The sequence below is a fragment of the Macrobrachium rosenbergii genome, chromosome 42, assembly GCF_040412425.1.
Source record: "Macrobrachium rosenbergii isolate ZJJX-2024 chromosome 42, ASM4041242v1, whole genome shotgun sequence".
Lineage (NCBI taxonomy): Eukaryota > Metazoa > Arthropoda > Malacostraca > Decapoda > Palaemonidae > Macrobrachium > Macrobrachium rosenbergii.
In genome coordinates, this window is record NC_089782.1 from 28,029,236 (window position 1) to 28,039,235 (window position 10,000).

A 10,000-nucleotide genomic window follows, 5' to 3' on the forward strand; every position below is an offset into this window, starting at 1 on the left:
CGAAGAACGTTTTTTTATAAAATAAACAATTAACTAAATTCAGTTTGACAAAAACGAAAGGCTGAATGGAAGTGGGAGCACCAAGGGCAGTTGATGAGACTGTACAGAGACTGTTATGATAACAGTACACAGGCGGAATTACAGGTACCACCCACAGAATGCTTGATTCTGAGAGCACACCTGACCAATAATTACAGGTGGGACCATGACCTCATAACCTAACTTCTCTCCCCCCCTTTCCCCACTCTCTCTCTCTCTCTCTCTCTCTCTCTCTCAAGTGAAGATGTACCACTTCGATCGTTGGCTGTAACGAAATGTCGCAAGGTGCCCTACCCTAGTTAAACCAATATTATAAAATGAAATCTTCAATATTCATTTTCTCCCAAACGCATTGTCATTGAAATAAACCATTTTAGTTAGCAGTATTTTGAAAGAAATTCATGAAAAATTAAAACCAGGTAATACAGTATTACCTGGTTTTAATTTTTCATGAATTTCTTTCAAAATACTGCTAACTAAAATGGTTTATTTCAATGACAATGCGTTTGGGAGAAAATGAATATTGAAAGATTTCATTTTATAATATTGGTTTAACTAGGTAGGGCACCTATGACATTTCTGTTCGTTACAGCCAACGATCGAAGTGGTACATCTTCACTTGAGAGAGAGAGAGAGAGAGAGAGAGAGAGAGAGTGGGGAAAAGGGGGAGAGAGAGAGAGAGTGGGGAAAGGGGAGAGAGAGAGAGAGAGGGGAAAGGGGGAAAGGAGAGAGAGAGAGAGAGAGAGAGAGAGAGAGAGAGAGAGAGAGAGAGAGAGAGAGAGAGGAGAGAGAGGGGGAGGGGGGAAAGGGGGAGAGAGGGGAAAGGGGAAAGAGGGGAAAGGGGAGAGAGAAAGAGAAAGGGGGTTGAAGAGAGAGAGAGAGAGAGAGAGAGAGAGAGAGAGAGAGAGAGAGAGAGAGAGGAGAGAGAGAGAGAGAGAGAGGCAAGTGCATCTACCTAGAGCAACGAAGGTCTGGAGAGAGAGAGAGAGAGAATTAGTGTATCCACCTAGTACAACAAAGGCAGAGAGAGAGAGAGAAGCAAGCGAGCGAAAGAGAAACAAGCGAGCGAGCGACAGAGAGAGAGAGAGAGAGAGAGAGAGAGAGAGAGAGAGAGAGAGAGAGAGAGAGAGAGAGAGAGAGCAAGCGAGCGAAAGAGAACAAGAGAGAGAGAGAGAGAGAGAGAGAGAGAGAGAGAGAGAGAGAGAGAGAGAGAGAGCAACCAAGCGAGAGAAAGAGAGAGAGAGAAAACAGGTCGCAGTCATCTTAGCAAAGGCAAACCAGCCCCAAGTTAACCGTTAATAATTGACGGTGAACACTTCGAAGTTCTCCTCAGTATCATCTTACCCACAACATCAACAAAACCTACCTCTAGGAAAGGCCGACCTGATCAAGATTCGTCAAATCACGTTTTTTGGTATTGCTAGGCAACTTGAAGCTTGAATTGGCCGTCGTCAATACCGGGTACTCATTAATCTCTCTCTCTACGCTTTTGTAACGCTCCAACTAACTATAGTGAAAGGAAATAATAGTGGGCAAAATGAAATAACAATTACTGCAGTCAGTATTGAATTTGAAGTTCTTTCACAAATGATGTATACCACCTTCTCATAAAGTTGAAACTCTTCCCCATATTCCAGCGTGACCGAGGAAGGCTTGGTCACGGCAACTTTTTAAATTAAATAACACCATTTGCTACATTTCACCAAATTAAAAAATAAAAACTATGTTAAAGCAATGAGATGACGGGGTATTCAACGTTCGAACAGTACACAACATGAAGTATCGTTACCACATGCAAGGGCTATATATAATTAAGCACTGATGGTTGATAACCTTAACTTTCCTCGTTCCAAATGAACTATTCGTTTTTCAAATAGAAGGAAGTGAATGGAAATGATATTGCTTTGGGAATGGTGGCAAGTTATAACGCTTTATGCTCCTAAACGTAAAAAGAATATTGGTGGCATTACACAAGACACCACCTGCGTGTGTGTAACACGGTCTGACACAAGATTAAAAACAATATTGGTGACATTACACAAGACACCACCTACTGTATATGTGTAACACGGTCTGACACAAGATTAAAGCACATCTGTTATGTATCATTTGAAAATGATACACAAAGCGATACAAAAGACACCCTAGGCGTCACAGAATTTTTTGGGAGCTCAGTCTGTATTTTCCCAGAATACAGCAAACTCAGATTTGCAGCTTCGATCAGGATACAAGGATTAGCAACTAGTTACCTACAGAATAACAAGACAGGAAGGTGCAGGAAGCAGTTAAACCTACGAGAGAGAGAGAGAGAGAGAGAGAGAGAGAGAGAGAGAGAGAGAGAGAGAGAGAGAGAGAGTAACCCATGGTCTTCCTCAAATGCCTAACTCGTGCCTTAACTATTTGCTGAGCGTGGCTGTGACCTTGAGTTGTCAAATTTTTAGAACAGATGGAAATTTCATTGAATACATTTAAGTATAAATGAATGAATGTTAAGGACCGTATACTTTGAATTCCCCTGTACAGATGGATAAGCGTATATATACGAAGACAAAAAATTTCAAATTACAACTGGGGTACTCGTTAACCCCCAACATCGACTAGTCATCCTTACTTCCTGACATTCCACACACGATAATGCACCACGAACTTCCATTGCCTAAAATCTGGTAGTCCCGAGGAAGAGCTTCGCACGGAGAGACGTTGTTTATTAATGAATTAATAAAGGATGTATATGATGCTGTACAAGTGAGATAACTCGAAAATTTTACCGAAATGAGAAATTTTTTACTTTTCGTTCATGTTTTGACGTAGAAAAGCTCCGAGGGACTCCATGTTTAGTATCAAGTCCCCGCGGGATTAACGTAAAAACGTAAACGAAAGACGGCAAATTTCTCACTGTTTTTCGGTAAATTTCTTACTGCATCATAAACACCCTTGACTATAATTGTCCAAAGATTTTATTCAAGAGCAATATCCCCGTGCGGAGCTTTTCGTTAGAATCGCCCTAAAATTTTCCAGCTGATTCTGTGCAACCCATGACTAGAATCACTTGATGTGATTAAAATAATGATCGACACGAGGAAATAGCCTTTAACCTACACGTTTTGCAATTTATTGCCATACTACTAAATTCATGCAACAGGGTTTTTATGTAAATTTTCATCCCGAAATGCTTAAAGCGGACCGGCTAAGAGCACTTTCAAAACTTCGAAGTCACCAGACAATCACTGGCCTCTCAGAAACACTGGGAATCTTACCCATCAAATATAACAAGCCTGCATTAAATTTCCCTTTAGTCAAATATATACCACCGGCTATTAACCAAACATACTCAGATTGATAACTGTGAATACAATACTTACAAAATATTGCCAGCTATAAACGAAACTGAAGCGGAAAATCACCAATTAAAAACACGTTATCAGTGCCCATGTATGGCTGACTGACAACTGCTCAAAAAGGCAAACAGATTTTCTCTTGGCCAATCACAGAACTCCACCCTATTCAGAGAAAGTTTTTTTTCTATCGCCCTCCCTCGTTGGCTGAAGTTCGAGCTTTGGCCAATGGATGGAAGGCTTTGAAAGCGATCTCCCAATTGGCTGATGGGACTGAAACGGATTTTCAAAATGTTTTTCAATGGATAATTGTTACTTAGTCTCCCTGAAGATGTCGTGCAATTGGAAATTCAAAAGCTCACGCGCAGAATGCAATGCATTGCTATACCTAATACTATTCTTCTTGCATTTTAATACATTTTTATCTATTTATTCATTTATTTTCTCTTTTTTTAATTACTGAGATCTCTTCTTTCTGTATTTCCCTTTACCTCCTCTTACTTCTTCCTAATGAACACCATAATATTCTTTGGAAGCTTGAATTTCAAGTCAATGACCCCTGGGGGCTTGTTCCATATGAATAGGATTCACCTTCTGGACAATAATAATAGTGATTCCAGTATCAAATGCATATGTGAATAGTCTATAAACAAATAAATATATGGAGATACCTACTAGATTAATTGATAAGTACATTAACATAGCAGAAGAAAACAGGAAGTAAAAATCTTAAGAAAAAAAATACTTTAAAAGAAGCAAGATACTGTAGTAGAGGGTACAGCCTAGAACTGGACTTTCTCTTGTATAGCGACCTGGCCGGAATTACGTGCAAACCTTGTCGATCTGTGATCGGTTCATCCTATGTTAGCGGCTTCAGAGACTAAGGAGTTGATTAATTTTTTTTTTTTTTTTTTTTTGAGGGGGAGAGGGTGTGATAAATAAAAGATTATTGGCATGGATTATTATTTCCATTTTGAACGTTGGTGTTCCTTCTGCAAAATAATAATAGTAATGGTATGGTAATAATTTCTAAATTGCTATAGCCCCCAAAAGTAGCGTCTTTTATGAAGGAAATAGACGCTGTATAAATGCATTCCTTTAGCTTTCACCGTTATCGAGAATTAAAAATCTTTGAAAGTCCTTTTTCTTTCCTCCTGATGACAGTTATAAAAACAAAAACAAAAAAAATAAATAAAAACAATAGTTAGCGAAAGCTGTCCTGCTGACAAGGAAGGTAATTGCTTCGATTCTGATAAACCTGTAATCAAGCTTACGAATGTAATCTCTGTGAGAAATTCTAAAACAGCCAATGAATCATTAGTAATCACGGGTAAGAATAATTGCATGCTTCGATTTGAAATATATATAATAATTATATATATGTATATACAGTAATACTTATATAATTGGTAAATAATACATTATATGAAAAGATTGTGGATGTTGCGATATATATGAGTGTATATATATACATTATATATATATATATATATATATATATATATATATATATATATATATATATATATTGATATATATATATATATATATATATATATATATATATATATATATATATATATACACTCATATATATCACAACATCCACAATCTTTTAATTCTTCTCTTTCCTAATACTTCTGGATACACTTTCAAATGAAAGCCTTGAAATCCGAAAAAGAAACAAGGACGGAAATTATATTTTTCTCATCATTTTATACTCTGCAACGAATTCGTTTCATAATTATTATCAAATCACGATGCCTGATATTCCGGAAGGTATCAGTGGGCGGGACAGATATCCTCCCTCGACGCGTGACTGCCTGAGCGCATGACTCGAAATGTCACAGGTAAATCAATTGCTTTCGTTTCGCTGTGATTAATCAGTCCCGATGATTTTGGTCTCGGGGCATCGGGAGCTCTTGCCGATGACGCTGCGTAGTTTTCCTTGGGTTATTTTCTGTTTAGTTTTCCCTAATATATATTGAAAATTCTTCATTTTTCCAGAGGTAGGTTTATTTTTTCTAAGTGTGAAAAGTTTGATTTTTCAGAATACCTTTCGAGCAATTGTTTGCCGTAAAATATTTCATGGTTATGAAAAAAAAATATATATATATATTATTTATATACTGTATATACACATACACACAAGCACACATTCATATACATACATAATATATATATATATATATATATATATATATATATATATATATATCACATATATATTTGTATTTATATCTATATATATATATATATATATATATATATATATATATATATATATATATATATATATATATATATATATATATATATGTATGTATGTGTATATATATATCATATATGAATGTGTATATACTGTATATATATACATATATATATATATATATATATATATATATATATATATATATATATATACATACATTTATATATATTCCATAACCATGAAATATTTTACGGCAAATGATTGCTCGACAGGTATTTTGAAAAATTAAACTTATCCCACTTAGAAAAAAAATACACCCACCTTTAGAAAAAATGAAAAATGTTAAACATACATTTAGGAAAACTAAACAGAAAATGACCCGAGGAAAATTGGTGAGCCCCATCAGCAAGCGCCTCCGATGCCCCGAAAACAAAATCATCGGGACTGATCAATCGTAGCAAAACGAAAGCGATTTACCTGTGACATTTCGAGTCATACGCTCAGGTAGACACGCGTCGAGGGAGGATGTCTGTGTCCCGCCTACTGATACCCCGCCGGAATATCAAGCACTGTGATTTAATAAAAATTATGAAACGAAAATGCATGAAATACCTGGTATTTTCATGTCACCTGAGCAGCATTATCTGGACGGCCGATTTTAATGCAAGGAAAGACCACCATTAACTAACTTCAGAGTGTGAGTAATGTTGCAGGATGAATCGAACGACATTATTTATCTGTTGTTATTAATGTCCTTTATTTTGAAAAATGAGTTTGGCGTTGAGTGAGCGAATCATATTTCTTGCGGCTCTCTCTCTCTCTCTCTCTCTCTCAGTCGTGGATATTTCAATCCTTCATTCCTTGTGGCTGGATTTTTCCTTAGATTTATGCTCTTGGCTGGCTCTCTCTCTCTCTCTCTCTCTCTCTCTCTCTCTCTCTCTCTCTCTCTCACCCCTGCCTAACTTCATTTCCATCCCTTACCACTTTTTCCATTTTCATTTGCGTCATCATCGCTTGTAGCCAGTTCTCTCTCTCTCTCTCTCTCTCTCTTTCTCTGTTCGTCACCTGTTTAATTTTATTTCCATCCCTTACCATTTTTTCTATTTTCATTTGCGTCACCGTCGCTCGTAGCCAGTTCTCTCTCTCTCTCTCTCTCTCTCTCTCTCTCTCTCTCTCTCTCTCTCTCTCTCTCTCTCTCTCTGTTCGTCACCGGGTTAATTTCATTTCCATCCAATGTCATTTTTTATTTTCTTTACTGCCATTACGCCACGAACTTAATTTTGATCTTTTATGCAGAAAAGTTGATAATTTCTCTCTCTCTCTCTCTCTCTTCTAACGACATTTTCATCCCTTATCGCTTCTACTTTCTTTACCGATACCTTCACTCGATACTACATCTTGACCTCCCGGACTTGGAAACCGATAATAATCTCTCTCTCTCTCTCTTCTAAAGACATTTTTATCCCTTACCAGTTCTCTCTCTTCTTTACCGTTATCTTCATTCGAAACCCCAACTTGATCTCTCAAACGTGGAAGCTGATAGTAAATCTCTCTCTCTCTCTCTCTAGTTGACTTAACTTCATTTCCATCCCCTGCTATTATTTTTTAAATTTTCCTTTGCGTTACCATTACTCGTAACTATTTCTCTCCCTCTCTCTCTCTCTCTACATCATTTTCACCCCTTATCAGGTTTCTCTCTTCTTTACCGTTATCTTTACTCGAAACTCCAACTTGATCTCTCAAACGTGGAAACTGATAGTAATCTCTCTCTCTCTCTCTCTCCCAAAATCGTTTCAATTCGCTTTCATTCCTCGCCTCATTCCTCGAGCGTCATTTCTCAGCGGGATGTCATTGCATTTGACTTGGCGTTCCGTTCATTCTTCTTCTTGGTTTAGCCAGTCTATATCAGTTTCCCGTTTTCTGTTAGTCTTTATTCACATTCAAAAATATTCTACTTTTTATATTTGTGTTTATTCATCCTTTCCAATTCGATTTTTTATCCTTTTGTTTGAAGGTCATCATTGTGATTATATTCATTTATTTTTTCAGTTACGTGTTTTTGATGATTTAATCTCTATTATATTTCCATTGGATTTATCCCAACGGGGTGCACTGTAGGCATTACTTAAGGTTCTTTGCAGCATCCCCTTGGCCCCTAGCTGTAACCCCTTTCATTCCTTTTACTGTACCTCCATTCATATTATCTTTCTGCCATCTTGCTATCCACCCTCTCCTAACAATTATTTCATAGTGCAACTGCTTTGAGGTTTTCCTCCCGTTACACCTTTCAATCCTACCTAAACTCAGTTTCCTTTCCAGCGCTGAATGACCTCATAGGTCCCAGTGCTTGGCCTTTGGCCTAAACTCTACATTCCATTCCATTCCATTATTAGTTATCGTGTTTCACATTTTTTGAGTTTTATTTGTGGTTTATATTGCTGTTACCGCGTGCATTTTTAGGATTAGTAAACGTCACTGACTAAGAACACGATACCTCGTTATGTTTAGTAGAATGATTGTCTGGCCGATGAAGAATTAGAGGAATTTATTTCTGGTGATAGAAATTCATTTCTCGTCATAATGTGGTTCGGATTCCACAATAAGCTGTAGGTCCCGTTGCTAGGTAACCAGTTGGTTCCTAGCCACGTAAAATAAATCTAATCCTTCGGGCCAGCCCTAGGAGAGCTTAAGAATGATTATCTAAACATAAACTGACCCTCGAAATAAGTGCATGGACTTTTAAAAATGTTTGAAATGGAGTTCCTATACTTCCATAGGCTTAAAGAATAAACATCATTTTGTTTAGGCTGGACTGTTGAACGCACACTTTTCCAAGGACCCGGATCGAGGAATTTTTTCTCATCACTATCATTCTAAATTATTTTTGGAGGTGCTCCTGTAAGAACTAATTCGTTAAATAAGGCAGTCCTGTTGCCGACTAATAGTTCATGTTTTTCTCTAATAACTCTCTCTTCAATTTCATAACTTCATGTACACACGTCTTCAGTACCTTCTTAAAAATCGCCAGCTTTCGCAGTACATCACCAGCAGCTATTTCAAAAAATTAATTGCATTCCTCACAGCTGATTTCCTCCGCGAGAAAGGCGAATTTGCGAGAAAAGAATCTCAGTCTCGAAACTTCTTCGCCCGGTGAAATATCTGAGCAAATGTACGAACTCGTAAAGTTGAATCCGGCTACGAACTTCTCGTCTTGAGATTTATCGAGATTTTGGACTGACTTTCGGAGGTCGGACTTCTGTTTCAGGGTACCCTCTTGTTCTCTTCGTCATTTATCTGTTAATCAGTTAATTAGATAATTAATTGATTTATTTATTTGGTTTTGTTTTCAGAGACTCACCTTGCATCTTGGCTCGCCCGTCGTCTCGCAGATCGACGTAAGCCACAAATTTTTTTAACCTTCTTGTACACTTTTCTTTCATCGTCAGTTTCCTGTAACCTAGTATCATATATCGGCTCTCCTTTTTAATCTTATTTTTTTATTTTTAAATTTTCTTTGTTCACTTACAACACTGTACTTACATAACGACGCACGAATATATATATATATATATATATATATATATATATATATATATATATATATATATATATATATATATATATATATACATACATATATATATATATATATATATATATATACACACACACACACACATATATATATATATATATATATATATATATATATATATATATACGTTCCAATTTCTTTTATGATTTGTGTGGCTTAGTTGGCAGCGGTCATACCTTTCAATTGAAGGACCTGGGTTCGACCCCAGTGTGAGTCAGAAATTTATATATATATGTGTGTGTGTGTATTAACGCTGGAAGTATTCGTATTGCTCCAAAGCATAAACCACCAATTTTAAACTACACCCCAGAGATAATGGAAGGAACTTCCTTTCCTTTGTGCAGATACGGGACAATAACGACTGATTTACCAACTCTCCAATGTCCTGCCAGCCAGCTGACCATATTGAAGGTACGTGAACGCCAAAGACCACTATTTGAGTACTACGAAATTCCGGGGCGTTTGTTTACTGATGTAGTGGAAAGGCGTTGCGACCAAGAATAGACGAAGTTATTATTATCATTCAGAAGATGAACCCTATTCATTATGGAACAAGCCCACCACAGGGCCCATTGACTTGAAATTCAAGCATCCAAAGAATACTATTATTATTCAAAAGAGGAGCCCCATTCGTACGGAACAAGCCCATCAATGGGGCCATTGACTTGAAATTCGAGCTTCCAGAAATTATTATTATTCAAAAGAGGAACCCCATTCGCACGGAACAAGCCCGTCAATGGGGCCATTGACTTGAAATTCGAGCTTCCAGAAATTATTATTATGCAAAAGAGGAGCCCCATTCGTACGGAACAAGCCCAT

The 10,000-nt window shown here is 37.0% G+C and overlaps 1 long non-coding RNA gene across 2 annotated transcripts in view; it reads right to left on the minus strand.

Annotated features, from left to right (window-relative positions):
* The window catches only part of LOC136827639 (uncharacterized), a 189,733-nt gene that overhangs the window by 149,654 nt on the left and 30,079 nt on the right, over positions 1–10,000 (minus strand). The window contains exon 1 of one of the 2 annotated variants that reach the window (XR_010849828.1): positions 3,402–3,498. The exons of the other annotated variant lie outside the window; for it this stretch is intronic. This is a non-coding gene — a long non-coding RNA (uncharacterized lncRNA). Of the gene's footprint in view, positions 1–3,401; positions 3,499–10,000 lie in introns of those variants that run through there. 2 annotated transcript variants of the gene reach the window in all.